Below are 16,414 nucleotides of genomic sequence, written 5' to 3'. Positions count from 1 at the left end.
TATAGTATCACTATCTAGTGTGCACACCCAGGCATTGCTTTTGCTGTGCATTAGATAGATAGATTGGAAAACTGAAAGTCTCATTTCTAGAAATGCCTCATGTTATATTCCACACATGGTTTTGTGTAACAAATTTTATAAATAGTTTTGAAAGTGGTAAAAAAAAGTGGTGGTGGTCATCTTAAGCAATACTTGCTTATTTTTTTTTTAATTTATTTTTTACCTTTCAACTATCAATGAACACACTGGTGTAATTCAGGAAAATTGAATTCTTGGGTTCAAAAGGATTTTCTGAGGTGCAAAATTTTGTCCGTGTCAGGTGTGCCTGGTTTTAGATAAGTGAATAGGGCAGATTCCACATCTTGTGACATAATCCACACAGCAGGAAACATTAAATTATTCTCCAACTTTGTTTTGGGTGTGAGTGTTGGCAAGGGCAGAGATGTGCCTGAACCCACAAGGCGACATGAGGGACTGAAAGCCATAGCTCATCTTTTTGATCACCTCCACTTTCTAAGAGACATCCAGAACAAAAGGACTCTCTGGAAAGGACATTAGGAGTAGCTGCAAAGTCAAAAATATAACAGTTTTGGTGTACTTTGAGTTTGTCTTGTAGGAGTTGTGAAATCTGTGTTTATTTAATTTGTATTAAATTTAAAAAAATCAAAGGTATCTCTGATCCAGTGTACATTTTTCATGTTAGAGTTTCTTTAGGTTTTTTCATGTAAAATTGGCTATATTTTAGGCTTATGTTTTTGGCTTTTTTCTCCCACAAATACTGTACATATTCTTGATTGTTGAAGTTTGTGGGGAGTACAGAAGTCACATCATGCCAGAAGATTTATGAGATTAGTGGCAATAGAGTCTTCATTTATTTTTCTGTTTTCCTCTATTTCTTACCAGGTGGCTTTTCTGATATTAGAGTTAGAGATTTTGGATTGTCCTTTAGCAAGCACATAAAGACAATTTGCACTTATGTCTGTAAAAGGCCGAAGAGACAACATTAAGGTGAGTGATACCACTTGACCAGTTACTCCTTTTCTTTGGGCATATTCTTTTGGTGACATATTCTGTCCTTTTTCTTCAGAAGTTTCATGTGGTGGTCCAGTGGTATCCATATTATTTAGTTGGATGTTTTTATTCTCCTGAAAAGATTACATCAAAACCCTGCCCCATACCCATTTTTTATTTAAGAAGAAATCACTAGTCTTTATAAGTTTGTTTGGACTCAATGACCAAGGTCTCTGATGAAGAGTTACCTCTGCTTATTCAGAAGATCTCTACTATTCAAATCTAATCATTATCAATTTTGATAGGATCCACCTTTCTTTTCCTGTTAAAACATTCGGTTTTACCAGTGAAGACACAGTTCAGTAGTTTCTCACTGTCTACTCCTTTTAGTTATGTTTACTTCTTTTTTTTCTAGAGTATTTAGGTGTGCTGTTAAGTTGCTACTAAGAGATCTTTCTGATTATTTTTTTCTGAATATACTTAGTGCTATGAACTGTCTTCTGGTCAACATTTACATTGTGTACTATGAGTTTTGATATGCTGTGTATTCATTTCATTTACTTCTAGAAAGTCTTTAATTTCTTTATTTCAGTTTTGATCCATTTTTTATTCAGTAGAGAGTTGTTGAATTTCTATGAGTTCGTAAGCTTTCTATTGTTTTTGTTATTGGTGATGTGCTGCTTTAAACCTTAGTGGTCTGATAGGATGCAGGAGGTTATTGCAAATTTCTTATATCTTTTGAGACTTCCACTGTTCAAGTATATCATCAATTTTGGAGAGCAATATATGATTTGCTGAGAAGAAGGAACAATCTTTTGTGCTTGGGTAGATGTTCTGTAAATATTATTTGGGTATATTTAGATTTTTGATGTTAGCTGGAGCATTTCTCTGTTCAGTTTGGTCAGGAGGAACTGTCCATTGGTGAGAGTGATATATTGAAGTCTTTCCCTATCAGTTTATGAGGGCCAGGATGTGATGCAAGCACTGCAGAAGTGTTTCTTTTATAACTTAGGTGCTCTTAGGTTGGGAGCATACATGTTAAGTATTGAAATGTTATATTGCTGGATTTTTTGAATACATCATGTCCTTTGCCATCTTTTGATTAGGTTTTTGAAAGCTGTTTCATTGGATATTAAAATTGATATACAAGCTTGATACTCCAGTCCACTTATTTAGAATATCTTTTTCCAAACCTTTACCTTGAGATAATGTCTATCTTGATGTGAAGCTGTGTTTTTTTGTATTTAGAAAAAGGGTGGATTCTATTTTATCATCCATTTTGTGAGTCTGTGTTTTTTTATTGGTGAATTTGGGTTAATGTTATTAAGAGATATCATTGAACAGTGATTGTTATTTTGGTGGTGGTGGTGGTTTTAGCACCTTGAGTGGGGCTGTATTTATAGATACATATTATTTAAAATTGACCTTTTTATGGAACATCTTATTTTCCCCATTTGGTGATTGAAAGTTTCTGGGCATAGTTAGTAATTTGTGTTGGCTTCTGTAGTTTTTTAGAATCAGAAGCACTGTGTCTAAGCCCTTCAACTTCTAGCATTTTTACTGAGAATACAGGATTAATTCCAATAGATCTGCCTTTTTTTTGGTTGGTTTTTGTTTGTTTTGGTTTGTCTGATTGGTTGGTTAGTTTGGTTTCTTTGTTTGTTTTTAGTTGCAGCTTTTCATATTCTTTCTTCATTCTGTATATTTAGAGTTTTGATTATTCTCTGGTAAGAGGACTTTCTTTTCTGGTCCAGTGTCTTTGATATTTTGTATGCTTCGTGTGCCTTGATAGACATCTTCTTCTTTAGGTTAAGAAATTTTTCTTGTATGATTTTGTTGAAAATGTCTTCTGGACCTTTGATCTCATCCTTCTTCTTCTAATCTGATTATCAGCATGTTGTGTGTTGTCATACTGTCCCGTAAATCCTGAATGTTCCCTGAAAGTTTGTATGTAGACAGGCTGGTTTTGAACTTACAGCTCTAACTCCACTCAAGTGTTGGGCTTAAATGTAGGCCAACATGCCTGGCATCAACATCACCGTCATTGGCTGCTGAGCATGGAATATACGGATTTAGGTATTTATTTTGTTTTGTTTTGTATATGTAAGCATAGGTTATTGTGTTGATCTTCATCAACATCTTGCATTTGAAATATTGGCAGGGAGTATATTTAATTTCTTAGGATGGCATTTATTCATTGACACTAACACTATCTGAGCTTTCTGAGTCATTGAATTGTGGGTTTGTGACGCTCTTCTTACCTGTTGTATTTTTTTATTTTATTCGTTTGTTTTATTCACATTTAATTTATTTTTAATTTAAATTTGTTTTTTTTTAATTTATTCTCTGACATGAACTTGAGCCTTTGATTACCTCCTCCTAAGTGTTGCAGCCTTGCAATGCCACAGAGGAAGATGATGCAGCTATCCTTGATGAGACCTGATAAGCTAAAAGGGAAGGAGTTCCTCCTCAATTAGAAGACTAGAGAAAGGGAATAGGGGCAGAAGAAGGAGGGTGGGTGGGACTGAGAGGATATGAGGGAGGGGCTACAGCAAGGATACAAAGTGAACACATTGTAATAAATAAATAAATTAAATTAAAAATAATTTATTCACTTAACATCCCAATTGTAATCCTCTCTCTCATCTCTTCCTAGTCTCACCCTCCATTCTTCTTTCTCCTTTATGCCATTTCCAATATCTCAGATACAGGGAGCCCTCCTCTCCTACCATCTGAACCCAGCCTATCAAGTCTCACTAGGATTGCCTGCATCCTCATCCTCTGTGGCATAGCAATGCCCCCTCCACCAAGGGGAAGTGATCAAATAGCAGACAACAGAGTCCATGTCAGAGCAGGCACCTTCTCCCCTTACTATGGATAGAACATGGAGACTGAGCTTCCTATCAGCTACATCTGAGCAGCGGTCTAGGTCCTCTTCATGAATGGTCTTTGGTGGGTGCATCAATCTCTCCAAGTCCCCATGGGCCCAGATTTGTTGTCCTTGTTGGTCTTCTTATGGAGGTCCTGCCAGCTCTGGGTCTTTCTATATTCTATCCTCCCACTCTTTCCTATGATTCCCTGTGCTCTACCCAAAGTTTGGCTGTGAATCTTAGCATCTGCTTCGATCCCCTCCTGGGCAGAATCTTTCGGAGGATATGTTTGTTAGGCTCTCATTCTCTTCCCTCTCCTCAGTCACTTCTGGTGTCGATTCTATTTGCCCTTTTGAATAAGACTTGACCATCTTCCATAGGGTACTCCTTTTTATTTAGCTCCTTTAGGTCTGTAGATTGTAGTATGTTTATCCTATATTATGGCCATTACCATTTACAAGTGAGTATATACCATGCATGTCTTTCTGGTTTTGGAATAACTCACTTAGGATGATCATTTTTAGTTCCATCTACTTGCCTGAAAATTTTATAATTTCCTTGTTCTTTTAAAATACCCGAGGTGCATTCCATTGTGTGAATGTACCACAATTTCTGTAAAACAATGGTTTGGTTGAGAGATGTGTAGTTTGTTTCTCTGTTATTGCCATTATGAATATAGATGCTATGAACACAGTTGAGCAAATATTTTTGTTGAATGGTGGAGCATCTTTTTGATATATTCCCAGGAATGGTAGAGCTGGTTCTTGAAGTAACACTATTTTCAATGTCTGAGAAAGCATCAGATTGATTTCTAAAGTGGTTGTATAAGTTTGCACTCCCACCAGCAATGGAGGAGTATTCTTCTTTCTCCACATTCTCATTAGCTTGCTGTCACTTCACGTTTTGACCTTAGCCATGATGGGTTTAAGATGAAATGTCATTTGCATTTCCATGATGACTACAGATATTGAGCATTTAATGTCCACCATTTGATATTCCTCTGTGGAGAAATCTCTGTATAGTTCTGTACCCCAGTTTTAAATTGGATTATTTGGATTGTTGGAGTTTAATTTCTTGAGCTCTTTATAAATATTGTTTATTAGCTCTTCCTGTTGTATGTAGGGTTGGTGGAGATCTTTTGTCAGGCTGTAGGCAGTCATCTTGTTCTACTGACAGAGTTCTTTGCTTCATAAAAGCTTTTTTCTTTCATGAGATCCTATTTGTTAATTCTTCATCTTCGAGCCAGTGTTCTTGGTGTTCTGTTAAGGAAGTTACCTTCTATGCCAATGAGATCAAGCTCTTTCCCAATTTTTCTTCTAACAGATTTAGTGTATCTGGTTTTATGTTGAGGTCTTTAGAACAACTTGGACTGTAGTTTGATGCAGGGTGATAAATATGGATCTATTTTCATTTTTCTACATGTAGACATCCAGTTAGACCAGCACCATTTGTTGAAGATGCTGTCATTTTTCCATTGCATGGTTTTGGCTTCTTTTACAAAAATCAAGTGGCCATAGGTGTGTGGGTTCACTTATGGGTCTTCACTTCAATTCCATTCATCCACCATTCTGTTTTTATCACAGTACTGTGCAGTTTTTATTACTATTGTTTTATAGTAGAGCTTGAGATCAGGGAAGGTGATACCTAATGAAGATCTGTCTTTGAACATGATTGTTTTAGCTATTCTGGCTCTTTATTTTTCCATATGAAGCTGGGAATAATTTTTTCAAATTCCTTAAGAATTATATTGATATTTTGATGGGAATATCATTGAATCTGTAGATTGTTTTTGTTACGATGACAATTTTTACTATGTTGATCCTACTGATCCATAAGCATGAGAGATATTTCTATCTTCTGGTATCTTTTTCAATTTCTTTCTTCAGAGGCTTGAAGTTTTTGGGTTTTTTTTGTTGTTGTTGTTGTTGTTGTTCATATAGGTTTTTTACTGGCTTGTTGAAGATAACACCAAAATACATTATGTTGTTTTTTTTTTTTTTACTGGCTATTGTGAAGTGTGTTATTTTCCTAATTTTTTTCAGTCCATTTGTTCTTTGCATACAGGAGTGTATTTTTTTGAGTTTTCTTTTTCGTTTTTAGTTAACTTTATATCTAGCCACTTTGCTGAAGTGTTTTTCAACTGTAGGAGTTCCCTACAGTAGAATATTGGGGGTCATTTTTGTTTACTGTCATATCATCTGTGAATCAAGATACTTTGACTTCTTCCTTATCAATTTGTATCCCCTTAATCTCCTTTAGTTGTCTTATTGCCCTAGATAGGACTTCGAGTACTGTATTAAAGAGATTTGGAGAGAGTGTGTAGCCTTGTCTTGTCCCCAAGTTCAGTGGAATTGACTTAACATTTTTTTTCATTTAGTTTGATGTTAACTATATACTATTCTGTATATATTCTGTATATTCTGTATATATTCTGTATACTATCTTTACTATTTTTAGATATGTGCCTTTGTCCCTGGTCTCTCTAAGACTTTAAACAAGAATAACTGTTGGATATTGTCAAATGCTTTTTCAGCATCTAAGAAAATGGTCTTTTTTTTTCAATTTGTTTATACAGTGGATTACATTGATGGATTCCATATACTTAACCACCCTTGCATGCCTGGGATGAAGCCTACTTGGTCATGGTGGATGACATCTTTGATATGTTCTTGGATTTGGTTTGCAAGTATTTTATAGAGTATTTTTACATCATTGTTCATAAAAGAGATTGGTCTGAAGTTCTCTTTCTTTTTGGGGATCTTTGAGGATTTATCAAGGTGACTGTGGTCTCACCAAAGGAATTTGGTCATGTTGCATCTATTTCTATTTTGTGAAATAATTTGGAGAATATCAGTATTCGCTCTTCTTTGAAGGTCTTGTAGAATTCTGCTCTGAAATCATCTGACCCTTGGATTTTTTTTGGTTGGGAGTATTTTGATGGCTGCCTCTATTGCCTTATTCACTATAAGGCTATTTAATATCTTTACCTGATGTTGATTCAACTTTGCTAAGTGGATTTTAAAGAGAATTGTATATTTCATTTAGATTTTCAAATTTTGGAGCATATAGGCTTTTGACATAAAAGGTAATGGTTCTTTGGATTTTCTCAGTGTATATTATATCTTTTTCTTTCAGACTTTGTTGATTTGGATAGTGTCTTTCTGCCATTTACTTAGTTTGGCTAAGAATTTGTCTGTGTTTTTTATTTTCTCAAAGAACTAGCTCTTGGTTTCGTTGATTCTTTGAATTATTATCTTTGTTTCTAATTTATTGATATCAGGCCTGAGTTTGTTTTTTCCTAGTGGTCTACTCTTGCTGGGTGTGTCTGCTTCTTTTTTCTTAGGTCTTTCAGGTATGCCATTAAGTTGCTTGTATGGGATGCCTCCATTAGCTTATGATGGCCTTTGTTGGTATTCAAACTCCTCTTCGGACTGCTTTCATTGCATCCCATATGAAGTTGAGAAATCTTCTATCAAGGTTTGTAAAATATTCTGTTGGTATTTTGATGGAAATTTCATTGAATCTGTACATTACTTTTGGTAAGATGTCCATTTTTACTATGTTAACCCTGCCAAGCCATGAGTATCGGAGATAGTTCCATATTCTGATATCTTCTTCTAATTCTTTCTTCAGAGACTTGAAGTTTTTTTATACAAGTCTTTGACCTGCTTGGATATGGTCACACCAAGGTACTTTATGTCCTTTGTGGCTATTGTGAACGGTGTTGTTTCACAAATTTCTTTCTCAGCCCTTTTATCTTTTGTATACAGGAGGGCTACTGATTTTTTTTTTGAGATAATTTTGTATCCAGACACTTTGCTGATGGTGTTTATCATCTGTAGGAGTTCCCTGGTAGAAGTTTTGGAGTTACTCAGGTATACTATCATATAATCTGCAAATAGTGATACTTTGACTTCTTCCTTTCCAATTTGTGTCCTTTTGGTCTCCTTTAATTTTCTTCTTGTTCTAGCAAGGACTTCAAGAACTATGTTGAAGAGATATGGAGAGAGTGGGCAGCCTTGCCTTGTCCCTGAATTCAGTGGGATTGCTTTAAGTTTCTCTCTGTTTACTTGATGTTGGCTACAGGCTTGCTGTATATTGCTTTTACTATGTTTAGGTATGTGCCTTGTATCCCTGATCTCTCCAATAGTTTAAACATGAATGGATGCTGGATTTTTTCAAATGCTTTTTCAGCATCTAAGGAGATTATCATGTTTTTTTCTTTCAATTTTTTAATATTGTGGATCACATTAATGGATTTCCGTTTGTTGAACCACCCCTGCATACCTGGCATGAAGCCTACATCGTCATAGTGGATGATATATTTGATGTGTTCTTGTATTGGGTTTGCAAAGTATTTTGTTGTGTATTTTTGCATCAATGTTCATAAGGGAGATTGGCCTGAAATTCTCTTTCTTTGTTGGGTCTTTGTGAGGTTTAGGTTGCAAGGTGACTGTGGCTTCAATGAATGAGTTTCGTAGTGTTCCTTCTGTTCCTATTTTGTGGAATAAATTGAAGATAGCTGGAGTTACCTCTTCTTTGAAGGTGTGGTAGAATTCTGCACTGAAACCATCTGGTCCTGAGCTTTTTGTGGATTGGAGTCTTTTGAGGAATGCTATTTCCTTAGTGGATAAAGGACTATTTTATTGATTCAGCTTTGGTAAGTGTAATTGATTAAGAAAATTGTCTATTTCATTTAGATTTTCAAATTTTATGGCATATAGACTTTTGAAGTAAGTCCTAACGATTGTTTGGATTTCCTTAGTGTCTTTTGTTTTGTCCCATTTTCATTTCTGATTTTGTTAATTTGGACAATCTCTCTCTGCCTTTTAGTTAGTTTAGCTAAGGGTTTGTCTATCTTGTTAATTTTCTCAAAGAACCAGGTCTTGGTTTCATTGATTCTTTGAAATGTTTTATTTATTTCTAATTTATTGATTTCAGTCCTGAGTTTGATTATTTCCAGGTGTCTCTTCTTTTTCGGTGTGTCTGCTTCTTTTTTTCTAGGGCCATTAGATGGGCTATTAAGTTGATTGTGTGAGATGTTACAAATTTCTTCTTGAAGGCACTTAGTGCTATGAACTTTCCTCTTAGCACTGCTTTCATTGTCTCCCATACGTTTGGTTGTGTTGTGTCTTCGAATTCTAGGAAGACTTTAAGTTCTTTCTTTATTTCTTCCCTGACCCAGCTGTCATTTAGTAGTGAGTTGTTTAGTTTCCATGTGAGTGTAGGCTTTTTGCTATTTCTGTTGTTGTTGAGGTCCAGCTTTAGTCCATGGTAATTAGATAGGATACAAGGCATTATTTCAATCTTCTTATATCTGTTGAGATTCACTTTGTGACCAACGACATGGTCTATTTTGGAGAAGGTTCCATGAGGTGCTGAGAAGAAGGTAAATTCTTTTGTCTTTGAGTGTAAGATTCTGTAGATATCTGTTAGGTCCATTTGATACATGACCTCTATTAGAGATATTGCTTCTTTGTTTAATTTCTGTTGTTTACTTGTCCTTTGTTGAGAGTGGGGTGTTGAAGTTTCCCAGTAGTAATGTATGGGGATTTGTGTGCGGTTTAGGTTTTATTGATCTTTCTTTTACAAACGTGGGTATCTTTGTATTTGGAGCATAGATGTTCAGAATTATGATTTCTTCTTGGCGGAATTTTCCTTTGATGAGTATGAAATGACCTTCCTCATGTCTTTTGATTAATTTTGGTTGAAAATCTACTTTATTAGATATTAAAATGGCTACTCCTGCATGTTTCTTGGCTCCATTTGCTTGGAACCTTCCACCTTTCTATTTTGTGACTTAGATGTGTTTCTTGTATGCAACAGATTGTTGGGTCTTGTTTACATATCCATTCTGTAAGTCTGTGTCTTTATTGGAGTGTTAAGTCCATTGATGTTGAGGGAAATTAATGACCAGTGGCTGTTAGTTCCTTTTATTTTGATGTTGCTTGTGGTAGTGTGTTTGTGTGCTTGGTTACTTTTAGTTTTGCTGTAATGACATTATTTCTTTCCTGTGTTTTTCTGAATGTAGTTAGCTTTCCTGGGTTGTAGTTTTCCTTCTAGGAGCTTCTGTACCCCTGGATTTGTGGGTAGGTGTTGTTTAAATTTGTTTTTGTCATTAAATATCTTGTTTGCTCCATCTATGATGACTGAGATTTTTCTGGGTATAGTAGCCTGGGTGGTCATCTGTGTTCTCTTAGGGTCTTCATGATATCTGTTCAGGCCCTTCTGGCTTTCATAGTCTCTGATGAAAAGTCAGGTGTGATTCTTATGGGTTTGCCATTATATGTTAAGTTGGCCTTTTTCCTTTGCAGATTTTAGTATTTTTTCTTTGTTCTGTATACTTACTGTTTATTATGTGGTGGGAGGATTTTCTATTCTGGTCTAATTTATTGGGTGTTCTGTAGACCTCTTGTATTCTTATAGACCTCTCTTTTAAGTTGGGGAAATTTTCTTCTATGATTTTGTTGAAAATATTTTGTGGGCCTTGGAGGAGGGAATCTTCTTTTTCCTCTATTCCTATTATTTTTAGGTTTTGCTTTTCATGTTGTCTTGGATTTCTTGGATGGTCTGTGTCAGGAATTTTTTAGATTTAACATTTTTTTTTGATAGCTACATCTATTTCTTCCATTGTGTCTTCCACACCTAAGATTCTTTCTTCCATCTCTCGTAGTCTATTTCTTATGCTTACCTCTGTAGTTCCTCTTTTCCTCTCTAAGTTCTTTCTCTCCACAGTTTCCTCCAATTGTGTTTTCTTTAATTTTTTTCCAATTCTCTTATCAGATCTTGAGCCATTTTATTGATTTCCTTCACTTCTCTGACTGTATTTTCCTTCAATTCTGTCAGCTGTTTGTTCGAACAATCCTCTGTTTCATTAATATCTTTTCGTGATTTAAGTATTTCCTCTCTAAAGGCCACAAATTGTTTGGCTGCAACTTCCTGTATTTCCTTAAGGATGGCCATAATCTGTTTGACTTTATCTTCCTCCATTTCTTTGCAAATGGCAATAATCTGTTTGACTTTATCTTCATCTAGGTCTTTACGCAGTTTATTTTTTTTCCTCTATTATCCTGTTCATAAGCACAGATGTAAGGTCATCTTCTTGAATTTCATTTACCCTGGTGTGTCCAGGGCTGCTTGCCCTGAATAACTGGGTTCTGGAGATGCCATATTGCTTTGTCTTTTTGAGCTTTTACACTTGCCTCTACCCTTTTGGCTATCTTAGGTGTTGGGTGTTAGTTTCTGGTGCTTCCTGGAATCCTGTGGTGGGGATAATCCCCTTGGCAGGAAGATGATTTTTCCTGAAGGAGGCCTCCTCAGCTTTTGGGATACGGTCACTGAATAGCAGGTATTTTTCAGGAATTGCCAAAACTCACCACAGGCATAGAGACCTGAGCGGTAATTGTGGTCTTTGTTAGTCAAGGGGGCTCTCCTCTCACCCAGAGAAGTCCTGGAGACAGCTGTCCTGCTTCTGGCTTTCTTGCTGTAAAGTTAGTAAGCTGCAGCTGCAACCTGGGCACCCCATGGTTTGGTCAGCTTAGTTAGGGATAACTGGTCATCCCTTGGAGCAGTATCTGGGGTTGATCTTGGGGATCCCAGGCTTCTGTATGTCTGAGGTTAGAGCTCTGTGCCCCAGTACCCAAGCAGTAATCCATGGCAGCTTGGCACTGCTCTCCCATGTGCAACAGGAGGCTAGAGTCTGGAGCCTGTGAATAACCAGAAACTTTTCCAGAGCTAGGTGTCCTGAGGTAGGGCCAGATGTTTTCCCCACCTTTGGGTTTTCTCCCAACATGAAGACCTAGTCTGTGGTTTTTGACATGGTGTGTAGAATGGGTAGGCACTTGCCAGATGGCTACCAAGCTGGTGACTGGGAAAGAACCTGCGAACATTTCCAAGAATGTTCCCATTTGTGGTGGTGATAGTGTGTGTGGGGGGTAGTTGGCTGAGTGCTCTAAGCTGGGACCTGCTTTTTCCCTGTCTATGGGTTTTTCTCCAGACAGGGAAACCTATCCTCTAGTGTCCTGGGGCACACAGTTCTGTCTGTGATGGAGAATAGGGCATGCCGGTCTAGTGACTGGAGGCCCACTCAAGGCTGGCAGCTGTGCACCAACCAGTCTGCAGGATCTTTTCCAGGGATAGACTGGGTGACCTGAGGTCAGTCCCACTTTCTTCTTCCCTGTTTTTTTTTTTTTTTTTTGACACTTGGCTCCCAGTCTCTGGTGCCCTGGAGCACACAGTTTGGCCTGGGAAGGTGATCAGGACACACAAGTATATCCTGAGCCTGGAATATTTTCCGGGTTCTCACTGAGTGACCTGAGAGTGGAACTGAGTGATCCCCACACCATGGAGTTTCCTCTCACCTGGGAAACACGATTGCTGTTGTTTTAGGGCCCAGAATTCAGTCTTTTAGTTGCTGTACCAATATTGCTGTCCTGTTCCTGTCCTGTTCCTGTTCTGTTCCTGTCCTGTTCCTCCTGGCAATGCCATCTTGGATTCCCTCTTTCTCATCCCTTTCAATTAATTTTGGTTGAAAGTCTGTTTTATTAGATATTAGAATAGCTACTCCTGCTTGCTTCATGGGTCCATTTGCTTGAAAACCTTATTCCTGATGCAACATCCAAGAAATTTTCCCAGAGATTAGTGGGGTTCTCTGAGGTTGGACCCAATTGTTTCCCTCATCATTGGTTTTCTACTTACCAAGGAAACACAGTCAGTGGTGTTTGGGGGCCCACAGATCCAACTATTGGTCACTGTGCAGTCTCTGCTACCCATCTTATCAGAACAGTGTGAAATCAGCCCAGCCATCTGGGATCTATTTTTAGTTTTTACTGAATATAAGTATTTTGATTGTATGCATGAATATGCATCTCTTCTGTGCCTAATCCTCACAGTAGTCTGAAGATGTCTTCAGAACTCATGAACTTATAGCAATTGAAAGTAGCGGGTCCCAGGTAAACACTAACAATTGAGCCCAATTATTTGCAAGAGCAGTAAGAGCTCCTTACTGTTGAGCCATCTCTCCTATCTTATGTGGCTCTTTTATGATCAGCATTTACACTGCTAATATTTTTGTCTTCTATTTTTACCTGTTTAAACATGCATTCCCTTTTAGTAAGATATCATTGCAGTTGCAGTTTAAGCTGGGGCAGTACAGATTTCTGGAAAATAAATATACAATAGGAGTGAATGTATAACTCCTTGTAGAAGCTTCAGTAAAGACCTCTGAGTTCTTTCAATATTTTGTGTTTGTTTGATTGACTTTTAGGGGAGGCTCTGTCTTAATATATAGGTCTGGCTGTCCTAGAACTCTTTGAATAGATAATGCTGACATCCAGTTCAATAAGATACACCTGCATCTGCCTCCTGAGTGATGGAATTGAAGGCATGACAGAATACACCCAGCTTGTCCACCATTTTTTGTAGTTAGTAACTGTTAATAAATTTCTCTGATCTGTACTTAGTATTGTTCATCTGTTAATTTCTCTCTCTGTGTGTCTCTGTCTCTATGTCTCTGTCTCTGTATTTCACACACTTCTCTCTGTTTGTCTTTGTCCACATTAATTGCCATGTCTATTTCAAAGCTATATCGTCTTCAAAAAGTTCAGATATGATACAGTTAAAACTTGTTATTCCGTTTTCTTCTAAAATGATTTAGTGATAACATTAACATTTCTTTTTTAATAGAAAAGTTTTAATCTTTATTTTTAATCTATAGATTACATTATTTAGTAAGGAGGATATACAAAACAATGATCAAAGAATAATCATGTGTTCTATTCCTTTTCTTTTGTCTGGTCACTCAGAAATATGATGTTATTGGCTATGATTGTTGTTGCTTGCCACTCACATTATTCTTATCCATGTATTCACTGTAGTCCACTTTCCCTTCCACAAATATATGAGCCCCCCTCTTCACATACTGATATGCCACATCCCTGAGCCCTGGTCAAAACATAATATTCAGTACCAGGTTGTCTTTTGACTTATGTTACCCATTTGTTCAGTGTCCCCTGATCAACACATCTCATTTGTTGCTATATAAAATATCATGACTGTGTTTTGTCCTTCCACCTGTCTCATGACAGGGTCCTGACCTACTCACCCAAGTAACTGAAGATGATTCATAGATTGCTCAAGAACCCAACTAATGGCTACTTTATATTCATGTCTTACAAACTGATGAAACACAAGTTTTTGAAGCACGCCTTTGTTTTTTTTTGTTGTTGTTGGTTTTTTTTTCAATCTAACCTTTAGGCTTTTTCATCTCCCCTACTTCACATCATGCACAGCACTCAACTCTAAAACATTCCCACTTCTGTGTCAGAAAATAAATTGAAGAAGCAGTAGAATTATATGATTATATTGACAATGAAGTATAATTTTATATTGTTGCCACTGTTTCTGTTGTACAAATGTATGGCATATTTTAGAATTCAGTGACCTTCAATGATGTTCATGTGAAATTCAACCAAGAAGAGTAGGCCTTGCTGGAACCTTCCCAGAAGCAACTCTACAAAGATGTGATGCTAGAGACCTGTGAAAACCTCGCTGCTATAGGTAAGACTGCAATTTTTCTTTCACTTTTAAAATAAAGAGACAACTCTTACTTTGTTATTAATCCTCTTCTGTAATTCCAATTGAGAATGAGGAGGAATGAGGTAAATAAATCAGGCATGGTTCTAAGGGTCATAGAAGATAGTGATTTAAGTTTTGCCTTAATAATAACATGATATTTCCAATAATATATATTTTCTGGTACTATATTTTAGGCTACAATGGGGATAAACATAATATTGAAGAACATTTTCAAAGTTCTACAAGTAATAAAAGGTAACTTTATGTGCATGTGGATACAGATATAAATCTTAAATTTTAATGTGTCCTGGAAGTTTGGTGTTTTTTGTTTGTTTGTTTGTTTGTTTGTTTGTTTATTGGCTGCTTTTCATTTTCTGATTTTGAAATAGATTTTTTTCTGAGTATCTGTGACTTTCTTAAACTTGTTTGTTAGACCAGCCTGACCTCAAAATCATACAGATCTGCCTGCTTCTGCCTCCACAAGTGCTGGGATTGAAGGCATGTACCAGCACACATGGCTGTGTCCTGGAAGTTTTAAAGCAAAGCAACAGTGTAAAAACAGCAATGCTTTAAGTGTACTGATGATCATTAATATCTCATAATTCCATGTACTTCAATGTCAGGTATCTGATTTGTGTTTACAAGGCACTCCCCTAAGATAGAAGAAAATGAAATTATATTGTAACAAAATTACCATTTGAATCATATGGATATTACAGCTACAGACTTGAACTGCCAATCTGTTTAGTCTCATTCTATCTACTCAGATATTGTAAGAGGTATACACACTGAATTGGTGATCAGTATGTGTCCAAAACCTTCTAATAAGCAAAAATTTCATATTAGAACCAGTGTTACTCATTTTCGTGCAGTCACATTGTAAAGTTTAGTGAAAGGAGCAGCTTATGAGAATCAAGAATATTGTTGTGGAGAAACCTTAATCCCTATATGACATGTCTATGATGAACAAAAAACAAAATGTGTTAATTCAATGTGGGAATCTTTATTATTTTTGTAAATTAAACTGGTATATCATATGTCAAAATGATTCTAAGACACATGAGCATTGGGATATTGAAAGCAGTGTCCCTGTCTTTCTCCAAGAACAATTGATTTGGTTGTAGTCCCCACTGTGAGTAAATTTTCTGAATATGATAAATGGTTAATGTTAATTGGTTTTGCAACTTCACTGAGAATTCATCAGCAAACTCATATTGCTGAAAATACCTATGAATACTAGGAATTTGGAACTTCTGCTTGTCTTGGCTCACTTTGTAAATGAAGTATCATTCATATAGTACAAAATTTGTGAATGGGATTGCTATGGTAAACCTCTGAATTCTTACAATACTCATTATATATAGGAGAAAACCTCTTATAGAAAAATGATGCGATAAAAGTGATCCACATAACAAATGCTCTTACCATCACAGGGATCTTCAAAAATACCCATAGTGAAGGGGAATACTGTGAATGTAAATAAAGTGATAAAACTTTAAAATTTGATTCTCCTTTACCATTAGACCAAATTATGAAATTAATTCATATAGATAAATATATTTATTAGTGTAATGAAATGACTGTGGTAAGTATTTAACATGTGCCAATTATCTTTGCAGGCATGAAAGTAGTCATACTGGAGAGAAACCCTTCAAATGCACTCTATGTGGGAAAGCCTTCCCGTATACCACTGTTCTCATACGGCATAAAAGAACACACACTGGAGAAAAACCTTATGAATGTAACCAGTGTGGTAAAGCCTTTGCAGAAAACAGTCATCTCATACGGCATAAAAGAACACACACCTGAGAGAAACCATATGAATGTAACCAGTGTGGTAAAGCCTTTGCAGAAAACAGTACTCTCTTAAGCCATAAAAGAACACACACTGGAGAGAAACCTTATGATGTAATGAGTGTGGTAAAGCCTTTGCAAAAAGCAGTCATCTCATAAGACAT

General features: G+C 36.5%; 1 long non-coding RNA gene across 1 annotated transcript; it reads left to right on the top strand.

Moving 5' to 3' along the window:
• The first annotated feature begins 902 nt into the window (after positions 1-902).
• Positions 903-16,188, top strand: LOC132650640 (uncharacterized). The gene is made up of 4 exons (XR_009588881.1): positions 903-1,008; positions 14,312-14,438; positions 14,651-14,711; positions 16,076-16,188. It is a non-coding gene; the product is annotated as an uncharacterized LOC132650640 (long non-coding RNA).
• Positions 16,189-16,414: the final 226 nt, after the last annotated feature.

The sequence above is a fragment of the Meriones unguiculatus genome (genome assembly GCF_030254825.1).
Source record: "Meriones unguiculatus strain TT.TT164.6M chromosome 13 unlocalized genomic scaffold, Bangor_MerUng_6.1 Chr13_unordered_Scaffold_28, whole genome shotgun sequence".
NCBI lineage: Eukaryota > Metazoa > Chordata > Mammalia > Rodentia > Muridae > Meriones > Meriones unguiculatus.
Note: the sequence above shows the minus strand (reverse complement) of the source record. Positions and strands in the feature narration are given on the sequence as shown.